Genomic DNA, 21,960 nt, shown 5'->3' with positions numbered 1-21,960 from the left:
CCACAGAAACCCACCTTCCGCTGACCTGACCTTTGTGTTCGAGGGGACAGAACCCGTGACCCCATGACGCGCCACTTCAGCAGGCAGATTGTCTGAGCCGAAGACAATCAGGCCTAACACGCCCAGGAAGAGCCTTTTTAAAATATATACTTTTTTATGGATTTCAGAGAGGAAGGGAGAGGGAGAGAGAGAGATGGAAACATCCATGATGAGAATCACTGATTGGCTGCCTCCGGCACATCCCACACTGGGCACTGAGCCTGCAACCCGGGCATGTGCCCTGACCAGGAGTCAAACCGTGACCTCCTGGTTCAGAGGTTGACGCTCAACTGTGGAGCCACAGCAGGCGGCCACCGTTCTATCACCGGTGACGACGAAGGTCTCCTCTTTCTTAGGCTAGAGAGGGGAAACTTCTAGATCTTGTCAAAGGGCTGCCTCTGGTGTCCATAGTTAAGCCGTAAAAAGGCGTGTTGGCCTGAGTCCTTACTGAGGTCAATATAAGACCCTCCTCATCAGTGGTCAGACAGGGACCTTTCGGTTCACTATATTTAAAAAACAACAACATTTTTTTAGAGCGCTCTCATCCTAGACAATCGTCCTGCTGGCTCCCGTGAAGGCCAAGGTGAAGCGGATTCAAAGGAACGTAGCCTTGGGGAAGGCCTTCAAGATGGAAGAACAGGAATCAGACTCAGAACTGAAGTCCACATCCAACATCAGCTCCCCGTGGAAATCCGGCCCCGCCTCCGCAGCAAACCTCAGCCCCCCAGCACCTCTGCTCCCGCAGTTCGCGAACCCCATTAATGACAGAGCGAGGGAGCCAGGCATGTGGGGCAGGGCCGCTGGGGACCCGGCCTGGAGCGCCACACTCCTCCCGGGAGCCACAGGTCCCTCCGCAGATCACGGGGGAGGGGACACAGCAAAGGGGGAGTGAGCACATGGTCCATGGAGGTGAATGGCGCAGGGGAGGTGCCTGACCACAGAGGCCGGTCAGTCTCACCTGGGGAAGAAATCTCTGGTTAGAGAGTGGGAAGCTTCCGAAAGCTTGGGAATGATTGGTTGTTTTGAGAGAGCTCCTGGTTAAAACCCCGGGGAACAAAGAATCAATCTCTCTCCCTCTCTCTCTCTCTCTCTCTCTCTCCATTCCTGCATTCCCTCTCGGCCCAGAGCACATAGCCATGCAGTCTAGCAGCAGCCTGGGCCGGCAGACCATGTGGGCTCCAAAAAGACGAAGTTTTCATTGGAAGCAGAATCCCCGGCCACCAGCCTTGGTCTGGGCCTTGCTGAGGACACGGCCGGGCCTTTCCGTAGCGGGTGGACGGAGAGTGGACGATGGACGGAGAGTGGACGATGGAAAGCGGGGAGAGGAGCTCCTTGGACTTTGCGTCGCGAATAAACCTCGCTGCACCACCACCTCCTCCCGTGCGTGGATCCGGGCAGCGCTTTTCTCACCGTCCCCTGGGGGTGCCTGGGTTCCACCACCATCTACAGCTTGCACCCCCGCTGTCCTAACCCCCCTCCCCTGTGAGGTCAGAGGCACTCCAGCCCGACCCCTTGGCCCAGGGCAGACAGGCTGCTCACGTGGGTGCTGAGAGCAGGACGTGGGTCCAGAAGCCCGGAGAGCGAGGCGCACTCTGCAGGCCTTGCCAGCTTCCGGCCTTCCTAGGCAGTGTCCTTTGCAGATGCGACTTGGACCCCCACCAGCGAGCTCCTGTGCCCTGGGCAGCAGCCGATCTTTTAAATGACAAAGCCTTTTAGCTTCGCTCTCGGAAGATCCCACCCAATTTAAAGAGGCGTTTAAAAATGAAAGGCCGTTCACAGCCCCTCACAGGGGCCTTATAAGGGAGGCATTCCCTCTGTGATTATTCTGTAATTATGAGACAAGCCGAGGCCCTGGGGACTCCCCTCACCGAGCGGACAGATGGCCGGAAGCCTCCCAGCCTCCTGCAAATGACCAGGAAGCGCCGAGCGGCAGGCTGACACTCAGGCTGACAGAGACAGGAGTGGAGGCTGCCCCCCAAGGCGAACTGGTCTACAGTGAAATTGAGCCTCAGAAAGGAGAGAACCGCGGGCCTTTGCGGAATGCTTGATGCAGACTTTCCAGCGGCGCCCTGCCCTGAACCCCGAGGTTCTAGACCGGAGACATCTTTCCCCCCCACCTTAGTAGAAAACTTTCTCCCCGCTGCATAAAACGGCAAATTCAAAACTGCGACTGGGCAAGCGAGTCATCCTCAAAGCATTATCTCGGAGAAGGCTCTCGATTCTTTGAAGACAGCGTGAGGAACAGAGACGAAAAGGAGTGAGAGTCAACCATTCTTGATTTACAGCTGGAATCTTGAGAGGTGCAGAGGTTACCGGGGCAGAAATAGGGTGTTGGGGACCGGCGATGATTGTAGGAAGTATTCCCCATGCTCTGTTAGCCGTGATTGCTTGTTCTGATGAAAGAAGGCACAGTCTAGCCTGGCTGGGGGTTGCACGTGGGACCTGGGAGCTCACCTGGAAATGGGGACACCCTCCCCATCCGGGAGCTGCCTATCACCATGGAAACCTTAGCAACCTTGTTGATGAAACCAGAGCCTCCAGCCCTTTGAAGACCCCCAGCCCTTTGCGTCCCCACAGGCCTTTGCACATCTCCAGCCTGCTTGCCTGCGAACTGCCATTGGGTGTAGCTTTTGCCTACTTTCCATGTGACCTGGATCCTACTCACTATCAGCAGCGGCTCGTGGCGGGGGCAGAGCAGGTGTCTGTGGCTGACCTGCCGCTCCCACGCCGCCGGCGGGACTGGAATGAACGCTCCTGTGATTCCACCCGGCTCTGCTCAATTGGCTCAAGCAGTGACAGGCAGCCCGGACCCACTGGTGGTCCGGTTCCAGCAGCATAACTGAGAGCACCCCAAGTCCCCTCAGACCCCTTCCTTCGTATCTGCCGCAGACACTGCCGAGACGGTAAACACCACAGCGGGGAGGGCAGCTGGTCTGCACGTAAGCAAAACAAGGACAATTTTAAACCCTGACCCTAGACTTCTGAGGATGGACAAATAGACCCCCAAACTCCGAGCAGGAAACTTGCTCCTTGCTCTGTCCCTCAAAGACGTATATCTCATCACAGCTCTGAAGCGCAGACACCCCGGGCATAACGGAGGCAACGCCTGAGACGGAGGGACAAAGCAGGGGCTCAGAATCAAACTGCCGAAAAGCCTCTTGCCCCAAATCTGACCCACAGCCTCCTTCAGGTGCCTCCCAAGTTCAACACAAACCCTCGAAGTCCTCTCCACAGACATCAGGAGGCTTCATTCAGCCCCTGGGGCAGGTGGCCTTACTGTGTGCCAGCTGCCAGTGTGGAGTCAGCTGTCCTTTATAAACCAGGGAGGTCGTGGTACCTGCTTCCTGGCAACATTTCCTAATGGGAGCTGCACAAGCATGTCAGACTCTGATAAGAAGCCAAAAGTGGCCCGTGAGTTTGACATGCTTGCTGTACAGGGTTTCTGTGTGTGTGTGTGTGTGTGTGTGTGTGTCTGTGTATTTACGTGTGTCTGTGGATGTATGGTACATACATGTGATAGTTTTCTGCCTCTGGCTGGTCTTGCCAAGACTGATTTGGAAAAGAGCTCTCTATTTCACTATCTTATAAAGAAGCACTTATGAATGAAGTATTCCTAAAACTCAGAAATAGACACGATCGAACACAATTTTCAGTAAATGAAGGCTGGTTTCCGTTTGTCGGTTTCGTTAGCACAGGCGTGTCGTGGAAGTTAATAGCGTTAGTATGAAACGTTCACTCCACCTGGGTTTCCTAAAACCAGAGGAGCGCCTGTTCTCTCTCCTACAAAATCTGTCAGCAAGAAAAATGATTGAAGATGATGGCTAACTGCTTTCATGTCTCATGAAATTTTCATGAGTAATCATCTGTTAAGAACAAGTGAATTAGGTAGACATACGTGGGATAAGAGTGTGTAAGTGAACTTTTCAACAGTAATTATGGTTTATGTCTACTTAAATCGTTTCCCAAGTCTTTTTGGTAACTTGAAACCTCAGAGTTTTACTAAATTTAATTAATTGATGGGAATTTATTAACTATCTAGCTCACTTCCAAATAAGATAAAATTCAAAAACACTTATTGAACACAAGCTTATCCACTTTTGGCTTCTTATCACAGAGAAACTAAACATATTTGGATTCGAAGTAAACATGTCTCCTGCCACATAAAAATATGTACAGTAAGAAAGCAGATGCTTCCAGAGACTATGGAATAAATTCATTCAGAGCCTTACCAATCTAAAGAATGCTGGTATGCCTGGCCAGCGTGGCTCAGTGGTTGAGTGTTGACCTATGAACCAGGAGGTCATGGTTCAATTCCCAGTCAGGGCACATGCCCGTGTTGCGGGCTTGATCCCCAGTGGGGGGCGTGCAGGAGGCAGCTGATCAATGATTCTCTCTCATCATTGATGTTTCTATCTCTTTCTCCCTCTCCCTTCCTCTCTGAAATTAATAAAAATATAGTTTAAAAAATAAATAAAATAAAGAATGCTGCCAAAACAGGCAGTTCACAACTGCTTAGTTTTTACTAGAAACTAAGGTTTCTAAGGGTTAAGAATTCTAGTGAATATATGTAATTAAAACTTCCATAAACAAAAAGTCATAAAAGCAAGGCAAGCATCTCCCTGTGCCAGGAAAGTAGAAAATGTGTTTTGGTAAGAGAAGGTCTGAAGCGCAGAGATGAATTTTTGTTGAGAGAAAAGAAAGTCATTTTGTCCTCATTTTGAACTGGCTATTTCAGAATGGGGGAAAAGGAAAAACACAGGACGAAATGTGAATGTAAAAGAAAGTTACAGAAGGTTTGTGGGGTAGAAATCTTGGGGAAGGAATTTTATAGGTGGTTTAACTGGCTAAGATTGGAATGGATACGATTAAGTATTTTAAAAAAGGAACAGATGAAAATTTATAGCAGAAATACACCGGCGCAAAATTAGAATTTGGTTTTCCCTCTGTGAAAAGGACAAAGCTGTCTTGGATTGTTGGTCTGCCATGATGAGAGATGGGGAAAGGTTTTTACCTTTTGGGCAGGCTGCCTAGAAGGCGAAGATTTTATGTTTCCTCAGAATAACTCCCTGTGCTGTGTCATCTTTCTCATCAGTTGCTGGTTACGTAAGTAAACCTCGTCTTCTCGATGTTGAGCTGCGTTTCGCTCAGAACTATGTAGCCTTCCGCACTTGCCTTTGAAATCCTTTATTGTGGCTTTGGTTAAAGGCATAGTTATTGTTTCATAATGATCTGGGGCCCTACTTAATCAAGGGTCCAAACCTGCGATATTTCTGACTCCTTCCCCCCAAATCAAATTCTAAATGAAGTCCTTTTGACCTTGAAGTAATTCGGAATTTTTTTTTTTGGATCCCTGGAACATCTCAAAAGATTTGTCCTCTTGCCTTATGAGAAGGGAGATGTTAAACTAATAAAAAGTAGGTGCTTGTTAAATTCCATAGGTGGTGCTGCCAGAGAAGAGGTCATACTAAGCCTGCTGTGTATTTATTCAGGTACATATAAGTGTTCCAGAAATTGTATGACATGCTTAGAAATCAGATGTCCTGATACAATGTAAGGGCTTATAATTCTAGTTATTATCTTAAAAGGTGGTGTGCCACAGAAATAACCCAATTTCCTGTCAATGACATTGTAAGGGGCTCTCATCAGATCTTTACCCATGGCCGTTTTAAAGTTGTTGGGTTTTTGTCATTTATAGCAAGTTACTAGAGGCCTGGTGCACGAATTCATGCACGGGTGGGGTCCGGCTGGCCCGCCCTGACCAGGGCCGATTGGGGCTGGGCCGGCCAGAGGGAGGGGCTGTGGGAGGTTGGCTGGCTGGCCCTGCCCCCGATTGGGGTGTGGGGGGCTGATCGAGGTGGGGGGAGCCAATTGGGGGCAGAGTTGAGCCAGGGGAGGGGCCACGGGAGATTGGCTGGCCAGCCGCACCCCCGACATAGCGACTGGTCGTTCCGGTCGCTTGGCTTTTATATATAGATTATTTTACTCTCATGCTTTTTGCAAAATGTGTTTCTGCTGAAGTGTTTCATCTTCAAAGAAATTTGTGGAAGGAACTCTGGCCAGTCCTCTTGGATACAGGCTTCCAGTAACTTTCAGATCGACTGCTGAACTGGGTAAGACACCACAGAACTCCAATGAACAAAAACTGATGGCTGCACAAAACTGCTAACAAAAAAATCAGCAGGAATTCAGTACTTGGGCCTGAATGGACTAATGAGGATGATTATAATTTTTATGACTTTTTGTTTAAAAGATTACTACTTCTTTCATCTTTTGTTTTCCAGTTAGAAGCCCTCGTGACTTATGGCAATTTTGTAAAATAGATTTTTGTGAACAAAGATGAAGTATTTGTCTTTTTCTCCCTCCCTGGTCCCTCCAGGGTTCAGACACTCTCGGTGAGTATTCCTATTTTCATGGCGATGTCGTTCCGTAAGAACCCATCCTCCTTCCAACGGGACACAGCTGTAAACACTGGTCATGCCACCGAGGCTGCGACTGGAATGTCACAGTCGAGAGGGATGTGCACAGACTCAGATGCGACCAGACAGCTCTGAGGAACTAGGGGTTAATTCATGGAGCCAACAGAGCCCCTGGGAAACCCAGCCTGCCACCTGCTCACAGGGTCCCAGCGGCCGTCCAGGTGAGTAAGGACGGCCACCTCCTGGCAGGCCCAGGAGCCCGTGGGTATTTGGGGGACCGTGAGAAGAGAGGGTTTTGCCCAAATCGAAGATATTGCAGGGAAGTCTGAGAAGTCCTGGGCGTGGCTGCCCCGCCTCGAGAGGGTCTTAAGAGTCAAGCTGAGCCTCTTTCTGAGAAGTTCCAGGAAAGCACACCTGAGTCTGTGGTTAATCACTCCTCTGGCTGCACCGACGTAAACAGTCAGGCCACGTCTATTAAAACTAGATTCGCAAACAACTTAGTCTTGCTGTGGTTGTGCTTGATAGAAAAGGAGGTAACGACAGAAAGAAAAGTAACGTTTCAGTACACACTGTGGGTATCGCATTCTGGTGCTGTCCATTGTCGGCGAGGTTTTGTTTTCTCCCTGGAAACGGGACCAGACCCTGGATTCTTCTGGTTCCTGCCAACAGTGAGCTACCACCCTCCAAACGAATGTTCCCGTGTTCCTCCCACCCTCCGACCTGGAATCGTTAGAACTAAAGCTGCCCTTTTCCCGAAGCCACGCGAGCTAAAGGTGGACGGCTCCGGGCAACCACCACGATAATCCACGTCCACACACTCTTGTGCAGGCCCCCAGAAAGATCCCGGAGACACAGACTGCACCCCAGGAAAATCTGCCAGGCTGCCTGTCCCCTCCACCTGAGGACGCTCCCGCCTGGCACGGAAGTCCTCCCACCGGCCACCCCCGGCCTCGGAAACTGGCATTACGGTCTGTCTAAGCCCGAACCATTGTTTTTTTCTGTTTCCACAGAAATGCCTCTTAGGGAACTTCGGATTGTTCACTTGCAATGCGGTTAACTGAGCCGCTATTCTCAGGACTGAGCCTGGTTCCGGGAGCCGGAGGAACCTACCCACTCAACCTGCGCACGGGAAATTCCTGGGGGAGGCCCAGAGGCAGGCTGAGCGGGGACAGGATCCGTGACTCCACAGCGCGCCACCGCAGCGTGCAGACTGCTGGAGCCGAAGGCAGTCAGGCCTACCTGACCCAGGAAGAGGCTTTCCTAACCTCTCCCTCACCCGCTTAGACGACCTGAGACGGGGAGCCTGTACGGAGAGCCATCAGCAGGGGTGACTGTTCACACAGAACCTGTCTCCCAACGCTGGCTCTCCACCTCCCTGTGGCCCAGCCCCACCCCCTTCTCCTGTGCTCAGGATGGCACAGGCGCCTCAGTTTCCTTATGTCTGAGGGACACGTACCTTTGGGGTCCAGCACGTACAAAATTACATGTGTTGTTTAGTCTGTTTGTGTGAACTTAATTATTAGAGCAGCGGGAGAGCCTGGAAGGCAGAGGGCAAGTTTCCTCCCTGGGCATTTCGGGAACGTGGGAAGGGCCCTGTCCTCCACCATCTTCATCAGAACATAACCCCACAGGAAACCAGGGTGTCCAGTTAAATGGCCTCAATCAGTGGACCCGTCATTTTATTTATTTATTTATTTAAAAAATATATTTCTTTATTGATTTCAGAGAGGAAGGGAGGAGAGAGAGACAGAAACATCATTGATCGGCTGCCTCCTGCACAGCCCCCCACTGGGGATCGAGCCCGCAACCCAGGCATGTGCCCTTGGCCAGAATCGAACCTGGGACCCTTCAGTCCGCAGGCTGACGCTCTATCCATTGAGCCAAGCCAGCTAGGGCTGGACCTGTCATTTTAACTTATAGTAATGAGCAACCTAACAGTGTCCAGTCCATCACTCCGATGCCATTAGAACCTGCCTGGATATTATTTCTGGACACAGAAAAATGTATTATAAAATGTGTTAGGAAGGAAAAAAACACCAAGAATAGCCAGAAAAACCCCAATGAAGAATACCAAGGTGTGGGCTAGCCCTACCAGCTATTAACACAATCTATAAAGCCTCTGCATTTTAAAAAGTATGGAATTATTAACAGACCAATGGAACAGAGCAGAAAACCCAGGAATATTCCCACTTACACATACATAGTTAGTGTTCACTAAAGGAGGTATGGCAATCCAGTGGGGGGGACAGGACTGATTTTTAATACATGGCATTAGAATAACGACAGGCATACGGAAGAAAGTAACTGGGTCTACCCCTCGCATCACACAGCAGCGTAAATTCCAATGGAACAGAGATTTAAATGTAGTAAATAAAACCACATGTACTCTAAAAGCAAGTGTAGCTAAATTTCTCTATAACCTGAAAGTGGAGGAAACTTTCCGTACCGTGATTACAAATGGAGCAACGATGTGTGAAAGATTGGTACATAAAAGATAGGTCTGATTACATACAAATAACCCCGCCGGCTGTTTTGCAAAGCGGCAGCAGCATTTTACACTCCTACTGGGGCTGCACCAGGGTTCCCACATCCCACATGCTCCCCGACCCGTGGCGCTGTCTGTGTCCTGGATGACAGCCATCCTTGTGGGGTGGGGTAGCGTTTTAATTTGCATTTCCCTAATGACTAATGGTGGTGAGCATCTCTTCATGTGCTGATTAGCCATTCATGTAATTCCTTTGGTGAAATGTCTACTTGAATCTCTTGCCCATTTTTAAATGAGTTGTTTGTCACCTTCTCTTTGAGTTGTAAGAGTTCTTTATTAAAATCTGGATACAGGTCCTTTATCAGATACACGATTTGCAAATATTTTCTTCCCAGTCCATGACTTTTCTTTTTCTTTTTTCGACAGATCCTGCCGCAGGCTTATTTGCACAAACAGCACAGGAGGCCGCCAGCTCCATGCAGACAGCAGCCAGGGGTCCCACCAGTGCTTCCATCCTCACACCAGCAGACAGAGGCCTCTGCTGTGGAGCCTTCGTGGGGGCCTGGGCCCCTTTGGGAGCCTGAGCTGCAGCCGCACCCGCAGCCTGGGGCTTGGTTTCAGCCTTGGCCTTGGGCCGGCAGAGCCTGAGCCCCTTGGCGATGTGGGCACGAGCACGTTTGCCAAGCTTGGGGTGAGCGACGTAGGCAAGTTCACTGAGCTTGCGGCTGCTGCCCTTTGGGATCTTGGCCTGACCTCCTTGGGCCTGACGAGGGCCTTGGTGACCTCGGCACATGCGCTCGTGGCCTTGGCGTTGTTGGTCTGTATCTTCTTCAGGCCCTTCTTGTTGTGCTTCTTGGCAAAGCGCATGTTCCTCAGGAACTTGGTGTCTACCCTCTTAAGAGATTCCTATCTTTGTGCCCAGGGTTTCTTGATGCCATTTCTGTGCCATTTTCAGGACTGGTTGTGTGTGGTGTGGTTCTTGGACTTGGCCATCTCTGCACCGAAGCCCGCCGCTCCTGAAGCACCTGGGACAGCAAGAGCGACTTTTTTGTTTTGTGTGTGTGTTGTGTGTGTGTGTGTGTGTGTGTGTGTATTTTTCCTTAATATATTTCTTTATTGATTTCAGAGAGGAAGGGAGAGAGAGAGAAGAAACATCAAAGATGAGAGAGAATCATTGATCAGCTGCCTCCTGTACGCCGCCTACTGGGGATCGAGCCCACAACCCAGGCAAGTGCCCTTGACCAGAATCGAACCTGGGACCCTTCAGTCCGAAGGCCAATGTTCTATCCATTGAGCCAAACCGGCTAGGGTGACTTTTCTTTTTGTTAATGTTTTCTTTTTGTTTTTATTATGCACACACACACACACACACACACACACACACATATACATATATATACATTTCAGAGAGAGGAAGGGAAAGGGATAGAAAGAACCATCAATGATGAGAATCATGGATAGGCTACCTCCTCTACTGGCAATGGAGCCTGCAACCCAGGCATGCGCCCTGACCAGGAATTGAATCATGACCTCCTAGTTCATAGGTCAATGCTCAACCACTGAGCAACACCAGCTGGGCTCAATGGTTTCTTTTAAAGACCAAAAATTTTTAATTTTGGAGAAGTCCAATTTATCATTTTTTTCCTTTATGAATCATGCTCTTAGTGTCCTAAGAATTTTATGTCTAACCCCATGGTCATAAAAGTCTGCTGTTATGTGTTTTTTCTAAGAGTTGCCTAGTTTTAGCTCTTACATTTAAGTCTATGATGCATTTTGAGTTAGTTTTTGTGCAGCATGAGCTAAGGCTCCAGGCTGATGTTTGGTGCACTGATATCTAATGGTCCCAGGACGGCTTGGTTTGGGCTTTGATTCTACTTTTTTACAAGGCTACTCTTTGCCCCATTGACTCGCTCTTGCACCTTTGTTGAAAATAAATTGACCATAAACAGAAAGCGTTATTTCTGGACATCACAATCTGTTCCTTTCCTGTCCTGTGACAATACTACATTGCCCTGATTATTGCAGCTTTCTAACAAGTTTTGAAATCAGGGAGTGTAAGTCCTCCAACTTTACTCATATTTTTCAAAATTATTTTGGGTATTCTAGGTCCTTTGTATTTCCGTATAAATTTTAAGATTTGTTTGACAACAACAACAAGGCCTGCTAACATTTTTATAGAGACTCTGTTGAAACTAGAAATCAATTTGGAAATAACTGTTATTTAACTAGATTGAATTATTGAATCTTCAAATCACTTCCAATCACAGAACATGGAATGTCTCTCCATTTATGTAAATCTTTAATTCCTCTCAGTAAGACTTTGTAGCACAGGCTTTACATTTTGTAAATTAAATTTATCTAAGTACTCTATTCTTTGGATGCTATTGTGAATTAAGTTGTTTTTCCAATTTCATTTTTGGATTGTTCATTCCCACTATATAGAAATGCAGTTAATGTTTGTGTATTGATATCGTAGCCTATGACCCTGGTAAACTCATTTCTTAGTTTTAATGATTTTTTTGCATTTGATTTTGAATCTTCTACCTTGAATAAATATAGTTTCACTTCTTTCTTTCCGTACTAGATGCCTTTTATTTATTTATTTTTTCTTGCCTTATCACACTGGCTAGAAGCTCTGGTGCAATGTTGAACAGAAGTAGTGAGAATAAACACCCTTGTCTTATTCCTCATCTTAGAGGAAAAACATTCCGTTTCACCATTAAATATGATGTGAGCAGTAACAAAGACTAAAATCATGTGAAAAAGATTTAGGAACCAACTTGAAGAGGCTCTGAATGATCAAAGATGGGACAATTAGAGCATCAATAAAATAGTAAGTGCTGTGAATTAAAACACATTGAATATGTCTAAATCCATAAGTTCATGATGATCCTGAAACACACAAGCAAAACACCAATTGATCACTGTTGGAGGATGCTAGTGACCTAATGTAATGTTTTAAAAACTAAAAAAAAAAAAAAAAAAAAGCGAGAGAGAGAATACAGAATCAGGCATTATCCTACTTCCTGTACAAACTGTTCTTTGAGATAGCAAACAAAGAGAGGACTCTGTCTACAAAAGTATTCCAGCCAATAATGAAGAAGTGAGAGAATTTTTGTAACCCTAATGAATGACTGGAACGACAGTGACTGACATCACAGAAGAGAAACAACAGGCAGTTAGTATGTGTCCCTGACGGAAGAACGTTTTGCTGTGGAAAGAAAAGGAGCTTGAAATTAATCAGGCCTCTTGCTCTACCTCCCACGATGTCAGACCCACAGAAGGCAGGAGAGCACAGTAAAGGCCCTGCGGGGGTACCGTCAGCAAGTCCAGATTGTGGGATCCTGTACAAGACAAATGTCCCGGACTCCTCAACACACTCAATGAGAAAGAGGCAGGAACCGTCTGAAATGGGAACATGGAGGTTAAAAGAGATACATCAACAGTCACAATGTGTAGACCTCAGTTGAATACGGAGCCAAAAAAACAACAACAAAAAACAAAAAAACAACACACCAAACTTGAAAAAAAAAATAGATGGCAATTGTGAAACAATTGGAACTTTGAACAAGACTGGATATTTAATGTTATTTAGAATTGTTATTAATTTTAAAGAGTACTAATCGTGGTGCAGAAGTATTTCTAAAAAGAGACCTTACATTTTAGAGATTTAGACTGAAACATGCGCCAATGAAATTAGAGTGTCTGAGCTGGGCCTTGCGATAACATGTGTGGTGATGGGAGGAGGGGTGAACACGACGGGCCGCGTGTTGGCCATAGTAGAAAGTGGGTGATAAGTATGGGGGAGTGCATGAGACTAGTTTATCTATATTTGTACATCGCTGAAATTTTCCATAATAAATTTTCTTTAATATTTTTTTATTGATTTCAGAGAGGAAGGGAGAGGAAAAGAGAGATAGAAACATCAATGATAAGAGAGAATGATTGAACAGCTGCCTCCTGCACACGCCACACTGGGGATCGTGCCCGCAACTGGGACATGTGCCCTGACCGGGAATTGAATCATGACCTCCTGGTTCATAGGTCGACGTTCAACCACTGAGCCATGCCGGCCGGGCCCATAATAAGTTTTTAAAAAGAAGATGATCATGGGACTTTGAGTGAGCTCTAGGTTATATCTTAAATCTTGGCTCAGCTCCTTATGAGCTATGTGACCTTGAACAAATTACTTGACCTCTCAGTTGCAGGCGACATGAGGGACACAAGGTGCCCAGCATGCCGCCTGCCACATGATAAAGTTCTTCATGACTAATAAGGACAGCCTGGGCCCCTGCGTAGGGTTCCACACAGGGAACGCGCTGGAAGGACCGGGGAAGTAATGAAATGGCATGTTGTTGGGAACGGCTGGACAGCGCACCCATGGGAGAGGCCGTCCCTAAACACTTGAGGCGCTTTAGGACATGATGTATCTTTCAAATTAGCAGCGAGAAGATGATGAATAACTGAAGAAACAGGAGTAATGTGTTCTCGAGAGCGTTTTTGTTTGGATATTTAATGGGAATTTATGGAGCCATGGGGGGCTGCATCCAAGACGAGGTTAATCCTACAAAAGGAACAGTCTGGATACTCTTTCCAGTGCCTACGTCCAAGTTTATTTTGTGTGTGTTTTTAATCCTCCCCAAGGATATTTTTCCATTTATTTTTAGAGGAAGTGCAAGAGAGAGGGCAAGACAAAGAGAAATATCAATGTGAGAGAAACACATCGATTGGTTGCCTCCTGTACGCACCCTGACCAGGGCCCGGGCCGGGGAGGAGCCTGCAACACAACCAAGGTATCTGCCCTTGACCGGAATTGAACCTGGGACCCTTCAGTCCACAGGCCGATGCTCTATCCAATGAGCCAAACCAGCTAGGGTCTAAGTCCAAATTTAGAAATCAGTCCACCCACACAGCTCAGGTTCATGGCTCTTCCCCTAGACCTCCCACCCCTTTCCCTGTCACTAACCGACTACCTACACTTCCATGCAGACACCTGGGACCCCACTTGCTCCTCCAGCGACTGAGGACTTCCTCGGTGCTAGGGTGCTAGTCTCTTGTCAGCCTGACCTCCCCCTCCCCCCGCGCCCTGGGCCTGGCCTAGAGGCGGCGGACTCTGAGCTGTGAGCTCCGTTCTGGTTGACCAGCTCTTGCTCCGGTGAATTCCTCAGATCTGTCCTTGCAGCTTCCCTCTGAGAACAGGTGATGTCCGCTCCCGGCAGGGCTCCGTATGTAACATCTGGGTGGCTTCTACGCCGTGAACATCTGCAAAGACTTCCCCTTCATTCCCGCTGGAACCCAGACCCTGGGCAGCCCCTCCGTGTCTTCTCCTCGCCCTGCTTCCATCCCTCCTGCCTCAAGGCGCATGGCAGGGCCTGGCTGGCGGGAAGTTCCCGCAGCCTCCAAGCCCTGGCCCCAGTGTGAAGCAGCCCCAGTGGCCAGTGGCCGGGCAAGGAACGCTGTGTCACAGAGAGTGGGTGTGCTCCCGGGCAGGCGTGAGCCCTCCCTCGCAGGGGGCAGTTAGAAAAGGAGAAACGCCGCCCTTCACTGCAGCGTGTGCATTTTATAGGCCACGCCTTCCTCTCCGATCTTCCAACACAGACGACCTGGTTCAAATGCACCATTAAAGCTCAGAGCCGGGTCTAAAATGTCGCTAACAGAATGACAACAACTACTATGACGACAAGAGCAGCCTTGTACCAAGCGTGACGGCGTGTCAGACACAGGGTCAAACCCTCGACACCCGTTTCTCATTCTCAGCCCACAACCACTACAGTGGGCGAGTCCCGTGATCCCTGTTTCGCAGACGAGAAGGTTTGGGGCACAGAGACAGGAGGTCGCTTTCCCAAGGTCACAGAGCTGGGAAGCACAAAACCAGCGAGTCACCCACTGCAGGGCTTCCTGGCGTCTAGGCACCAATCCCGGGCACATCAGGGTGCCCGCCCCCTCCTCTGGAGGCCACGCCCAGGGCACTGTCAGAGCCCACAGCACCACTCAGGGCCACCACGTCTTATAAAGGAAGGATCCTGAGAGCCTGACTTACATTGTTCCCAGAGTCCCTCCCTTTGTTGCAAGGGGAGGGGAGAGATCTGGGAAGGGGGTGTCTCCTCGCTTATCTCCCTCACACACACACCCAGCGAGGCGGGAATTGATGGCTAGAGCTCAGCGAGGTGGGGAGAACGCCAAATGGAAACCAACCGGAGAGGCCACCAGGACAGCCCCAGTCCAGGAGGAAGGGGCTGGGTTAGGGACTCTGGCCTATTCCTTCTGACTTGTTTATAGGGGCCTCAGGATTGGGGGGCGGGGGGACAAGGAGCAAGAAGGCTGGTGGGGAGCGTGTCCCCTCCCCCACCCCGACCAGCCACTCGGAGCTGTTTATGGACTGATAGGGAAGAAAGGGCTGTCAGGCCGGCCGGGCTGCAATCTGCCAGATATGAAAACCAATTGCTTTGCATAATACAGCCCAGCTGGAGCCTTCAGAATAATAAGGACGAGGAGAAGGTAACACCAATTTGCCTTATTTGATTAGCTCCTTGTTGGGCGGTGCAACCCCGGCTCCTTTTCATTAAAATAAGGGCAAATTGAAAATCGTAAAAGAGGCTTTCTTATCAGGGAGACGCTGCTGGGTGGATTCATGCGCCTAAAAGCCCCCCTGGAAGCTGAGACCTCCCTCGGCCTGCGCCTGCTCTGCTGTGGCCCCGCCTGAGCCTCCGCGGGCGCTGTCCAGCACCCGGTGCTGAATGTGGGCGGTGTCCCCCAGGCGGCCCGCCCAGCCTCGCAGGGACCCCAGTGGGCATGCACCCGAATTTTCCTGCATCTGGACCTCCCCCCTCCATGGCCAGGACGTCCCAGTGGGGGGCTGGAAGCAGAATGTGGGGCAGCTCCAGCTTCCAGACGCAGAGGCAGAAGCCAGTGTGCATTTCCCAGGGATCATTAAATGCGGGCTGCTGACCTCAGCTTCGTCATTGACATTGTTGCTGGAGGTCACCGGAAGGAAAGGCCGCCGTGGGAGGAGGCAGTCGTGACCAGATGGCCCGGGGCCAGTCTGCAGGGACGCAATCGTGCCCTGCCCCGAGCTCCCCGGTGCTCGGATGGAGGCTGGAAGCCCCACTGTGACTGCAGTGATGTGTTCGGTTAATGTTTACTGAGCAGCTACTGTGGGCCAGGCCTCTGGGAGGTGCTCCGGGTGCTGTGTGGCCAGAGGGCCCCGAGCCCTGCTTTTTTTGTTGTTGGTTAATCCTCACCTGAGGATATTTTTCCATTGATTTTTAGAGAGAGTGGAAGGGAGGGGGAAAGACAGAGAGAAACATGATGTGAGAGAGACACCTCGATTGGTTGCCTCATGCACATGCCCTGACCAGGGGCCCAGGCAGGAAGGAGCTTACAACCAAGGTACGTGCCCTTGACCGGAATCTAACCGGGGACCCTTTGGTCCGCAGGCCGACGCTCTATCCACTGTGCCAAACCGGCCAGGGCTGGAGCCCTGCTTTTGTGAAGCTCGGGGTCCAGCCGAGGAGGGAGAGGTCTGCCATGTGCAGGCCTAGACCTGGCGGGAGGAAGGACGGAGACGGGCCTCCAGCAGGCACGTCCTCCAACAACCGGCGGCGCCGTGGGGACGGGCAGCGGGAGAGCTCTCCCAGGACACGGCATCTGAACAGGAGCCTGGACGAAGGTGAGGCCCAGTCCCGAAGACGCCCCAGCGGAGCTTTCTGGAGAGACAGCAGCAAGGCCAGCAGCCTGGGAGGTCGGTCTGGGCAGCGCTGTCGCAGGGAAACGGGGAGGCGGGCGATGAGGCCAGGGAGCAGGCCAGGCCTGGGTTTGGGGGCGAGTGTTGAACGAGAGCGGACTTTGTTCTAAACGTGCTGAAGACACACATTAGCCGGGCAACACAAATGTATTCACTGCAGTGAAGGAGAAGTGAGGAGTCTGGCTTTACATGTAAGTGTGAAAAAATAAACAAATTAAAATAAAAGTGTGACCATAATGCTGTGAAGAAAAAGCACAGGGAACATGCGAGGCTGTGTCTAGGTTGGGGCAGGAGGGTCACCCCCACCTGGCTCCCAGCCCCCCACCCTCTCTGAGAATCCTGAACTTCACCCTCACAGGGATGGGAAGCGACTGAGGGTTTTTAAGCAGAGAAATGGGGGGATCATTTGGACCTGCATTGTCTGGCTCACCCAGACTGTGCCTCCCCCCAACCCCTGTCATAACAACTGGTAAACAGTAAACGCTTCATAAATGTTCATCAAATGAGTGAGACGATCAAGCACTCAGTGGCTGAAATCCTCTCTGGTTTCTTGAAAACAAAACAGAAACATCACTTGCATTTAAAGTGATTGGTCTGTGACAAAGCAGAGAAAACACGGTGAGAGAAGGGGTCCCCCCCCCCTTTCTTTGGACTCCATACCATTGGAAAGACGGAACCCAATTCCTGCGTTTCAGGGGGCATCACTCAAGTGCCCCTGCGTCTGGGTCACTCGACCCCACTGACATCTCATTTGGCCAACACTGTGTCCCTCCGTGGAGCCCGGCACTTCTGCAAACCCTCACTTGTCATATCCAACACCGACCTTTTATTAATAATCCCGTGTAAATCCGAGAGAAAATGAATGTGTCATCTCCGAGCAGGAAGGACTAAACATCTCAATGTGACGGCCTGTTAGAGGTGCCGTTTATCATCAGCACGCGACTCAGGGCGAGCGTCCCACACCCGGTGGGAGCGCCCGAGACCATGAATCTTTGGGAATTAGCTCGGGGCCAATTATCCCTGTTTCCCCACCCACCCACCTGGGAGGCGAGTTCTGTCTCCGTGGGAGGAAGAAAAGAAGGAGGAAGGCGGGAGGAAGGAGTCGGCTGCTCTCCTTCCCGGCGGAGATCAATTTTTCTCAAGGAGACAAGGCAATATTCATTTTGTGAGAAGGGAATAAAGCTACACGCTAAAGGCCAATAAATGGAGCCGTTCTGATGAAAACTTCCTCAAATCAAATGTAGGGGAACCTCTTAATGGGCTTTGTTCTTCTTTTCCATAATCCATAACTATTAAGAGGAAGACGCAGAGAGAAGACGCGCCAAGGGGAGCTGGGTAAACACCAGGCAGTGCCACCTTCTGGGACGGAGGTCACTGCGGACATTGGTCTCCGGCCCTCACCACGAGCGTCCCGGGGCTCCTCCCTGCCAGGCACCGCTGCAGGCTCAGGCACGCCCCGTCCTCAGGGGGCTTCTCCTCCAGCGAGGAAATCCGGAAATCCGCCAATAAATAAATAAGTGAGTAACAGTCACATGCTACAGAGGAAATAACCCGATAGGAATTCTGCACATTGTCTGGTAACTTGTGTTTTTAATGTTTAGTGCACAGATCACAAGGCATTCTGGAGTGAATCCGGCTTCTGGCTCCAAAGCAAACGGGATGTCGGGACACAGGCGTGGGTGTCTCCTGGCCGGGGCCCGGGAATCCCAGGGAGCTGCCAAGTGGAGCCTGAATTCAGCCTGGTCGGCACTGCCTCCCCACCCGCTCCTGACCCTGGAGGCACACGCTGGCCTAGACCGAACCCCTCATGCCACACGCACGGCGAGCACTGGGACCCTGGATGCTTGCTCGCCCCACCCCCTCCCTTCGGCTCGCCCTTCGGTTCCAGGCCTGGCCTAGGGGACTGTTGGCTGCTTCCCAACTTCACCCCCACTGACCAGGGTGAGGATGCTGACTGGGCAGATCTCCCAAGAGCACGGAGCCAAGGCCGCCTGCCCCACCCAGAGAGGGGGGCCCATGGGCTCTCAATCCATGTGCAGACGCGAGCATACCCTGGATGGGCCCCCCTGCTGTGTGAGCAAATCTGCCTCCTCACCTCGAACACAGGTGCCTGGGACAAGGGGTCACCCCATGCCAGCTGCCCCGTCCCAGCACCGAAGGGCCCATCACTCCTGTGCCAGCTACCCCGTCCCAGCACCGAAGGGCCATCACTCCTGTGCCAGCTGCCCCGTCCCAGCACCGAAGGGCCATCACTCCTGTGCCTGCTGCCCCGCCCCAGCACCGAAGGGCCATCACTCCTGTGCCTGCTGCCCCGCCCCAGCACCGAAGGCCCATCACTCCTGCGCCAGCTGCCCCGTCCCAGCACCGAAGGCCCATCACTCCTGTGCCAGCTGCCCCGCCCCAGCACCGAAGGGCCCATCACTCCTGTGCCAGCTGCCCCGCCCCAGCACCGAAGGCCCATCACTCCTGTGCCAGCTGCCCCGCCCCAGCACCGAAGGGCCCATCACTGTGCCAGCTGCCCCGCCCCAGCACCGAAGGGCCATCACTCCTGTGCCTGCTGCCCCGCCCCAGCACCGAAGGGCCCATCACTGTGCCAGCTGCCCCGCCCCAGCACGGAAGGGCCCTCCCTCTGGCTGCTGAGCTCAGGGCGGGACCTCCAGGAAGGAAGGGCGCTGTCTGCTCCCAGCAGGTCAGGCCTCGGTGGCCACAGCCCTCGGCTCCTAGAGAGGGCTCACGCTCAGCTGGCCTGGCGCCGGCGCTGTGGGCTGCACCCCCAGATCTTCCTGCTGCTCTGGCCAAAAGGGCGAATCTCCCCCGGCCTCTCAGCCCTGGCTCCCAGGCAGGACCCGCAGCCTAGCGGGGAGCCATAGTGAGGACAGTGGACACTGGGCACGGGGCACTGTGGGGCGGGGGGGGGCTCAGGAGCCTGGGAGATGGGGACGGGAAGGAAGAGCTGGGCCAGAGCTGGGCCATCAGCTCCCCTCAAAGACCCTTTCCTTCTCCCATCACCCCTCCCTGACCCCCCTCCTTCCTGCACCCTGAAGCCCCTTGACGTCAAGGCCCCTTTCATTTTCAGGGGCTCTGTGACCAACGCCCCGAAAGGGCAGCTGTGGGTCACGAAGCTACGGGACCACGAGAGGAGCCAGGTGGCGCTGCCCCAGGTCAGGGGCGGGGCTGACCTCCCGGGCACCCAGCGCCAGCTCCGGAATCTCCCATGGGCTCCTAGCCGTAGCCCCTCACCCTGGATGCAGGACAGAGCCGTCAAGGTTCACAGGGGTTAGACCGTGTGCCCACATCCACACGCAGCTACGGCGACACCAGGATCCCGTGCCGCGGGGGTCACTCTGGCAGCTTCTTGACCCCTGCCCATGCCGCTCGCTCAGAAGATGGTTGCTCTGTGCAGAGACTCAAAATGCCACCCAAGCCACCCGGTGCCGACAGAGGGGCCTCCTGAGCTGACCACTCCTGGTTAAATGCCCCCGCGCCCAGGCCTGCACCCCCAGATGGAGAGGCACACTCCAGGCTTTTCTGGGCGCCCAGCACCACCCCCGGGGCAGGTCTCCAATTCTCAGGGTTATAGCGTGATGGGCACTGAAGGTGTTTGGCTCAATAGAGGCCGCTCCCCGCCTCTCGCCGGAGCCCGTAAATCAGAGCCTGCGGTCTAACGGCCGTGATGCTCCCTAATCACGGCCCCGCAATATTAATAAGGCTGCTTAATGCACCCGCTTCCTTCTAAATTGTCACATAAAATTTTGGTAAATGTCAGACACATCATTTAATAGGAAACGGTGTTTTACTGCCGGGCAGCCGGGTGGCTGAGAGGGAGGCGGGAGCCCCGCGGCGACCTTAGGGCTCCGAGCGCTCTAGCTGGGCCCCTACCCCGGGCCCTTCGTCCCGCAGAGCAAGATGCCCGCTGGGTCCTCACGGGACACGGGGACAATGACCCTGAAGCGGAGACTGAGAGCGGCGGTGGGCCGGGCTCGGGCTGCGCACAGCGTGTCCCTATATCGCTGTCCACTGTGCTCGAGCCGGATGGACCCGCAGGTGTGGGATCCCAGCCTGGGAGGCGAGGAAGCAGGGCCAGGCGGTGGGTGAGCCTGAGCAGCAGTGAGGGAGCGAGTGTCCAGTGTCGCCACCTCGCAGCAGGGAGCAGGGCTTCCTTGGGGACAGGGGGCCACAGACTTCGCACTGGGCAGGACGCAGAGCCTAAGGACACCTGTGCGCCTGTGACTGTGACCTTCTCCGGAGAGGAGGCCAAGGCAGAGCCGGGAACCCCAGCAACGTCCCGGCTCTCTCGGCGTTTCTCCCGGGCAGCTGTCAGCACCCGGCACGTGGCACTGCGGTGCCCACCTCGCAACTCCTGTGGGCGACTTGACCTACCAGGGGCTCCCATCCCCTTGGGAAAGGGATGTTCCGAGCTCCAGAAGTCCAATGCCTCCGGAAACGAATTCCCACTGCGGGTCAGAGGCATTCCCGGGACATTGTTGGGGAGGGGGAGGGAGGGGGAGGGAGAGGGGGAGGCGCAAGAGGAGGAGGGCTTTGTGGGGAATAAAAGATTCCGTTATTACTGAGCATTTGCACCAGCTGAGACACCCTGTCCAGCTGGCAGCCCTTAGCTCCTTCCTGACACTTCTCGACTCTTCTCCAACCTCCCCTAGGACCGGGGGCGGGTCAAGGCCCTTTCTTTCCAGCATGCTGCCGGCCACAGGCTGATGGAGATGCCCCCGTGTGAGATGGCTGCAATGTGGCGGGCAGGTGCCATGGGTCTACCACGTGGCATGCGGTAGCCGCTACGCTGGGCCCTGGGCAGCCGGGCCAGGGGCCAGCTGCTTCCACCAACACACACACCAATGCCTCTCCGGCCCAAGAGCCCTGGACAACAGCCTGACCCAGGAGACAGGCACCTTCCCTCCAGCCTCCAGCCTCCAGCCTGCTCCCGGCAGCAGGGCCCACCCTCGTGGCAGAAAGCAGCGGCGCAGAAAAGCTTGAGAGTTTCAGATGATGAAGATGCTTAAAGATAAAACCAGTGCACAGCAGCCCGGCCAGAGTGGCTCAGGGGTTGCGTGTCGACCTATGAACCAGGAGGTCATGGTTTGCTTCCTGGTCAGGGTGCATGCCCAGGCTGTGGGCTCGATCCCCAGTAGGGGGTGTGCAGGAGGCAGCTGATCAATGACTCTTTCATCATTGATGTTTCTATCTCTCCCTCTCCTTTCCTCTCTGAAATCAGTAAAAAATATATATTAAAAAACAAAACAAAACAGAGCAGGTTTCCTTTA

At 52.3% G+C, this 21,960-nt stretch overlaps 1 protein-coding gene and 1 pseudogene across 1 annotated transcript in view; both read right to left on the bottom strand.

Annotated features, from left to right (window-relative positions):
- Window positions 1-21,960, bottom strand: part of CAMTA1 (calmodulin binding transcription activator 1) — a 665,080-nt gene that overhangs the window by 305,252 nt on the left and 337,868 nt on the right. The gene's annotated exons all lie outside the window — the stretch shown is intronic.
- LOC114235236 (60S ribosomal protein L29-like) lies at window positions 7,736-9,945 on the bottom strand (annotated as a pseudogene).

This window comes from Eptesicus fuscus, chromosome 9 (assembly GCF_027574615.1).
Source record: "Eptesicus fuscus isolate TK198812 chromosome 9, DD_ASM_mEF_20220401, whole genome shotgun sequence".
Lineage (NCBI taxonomy): Eukaryota > Metazoa > Chordata > Mammalia > Chiroptera > Vespertilionidae > Eptesicus > Eptesicus fuscus.
Note: the sequence above shows the minus strand (reverse complement) of the source record. Positions and strands in the feature narration are given on the sequence as shown.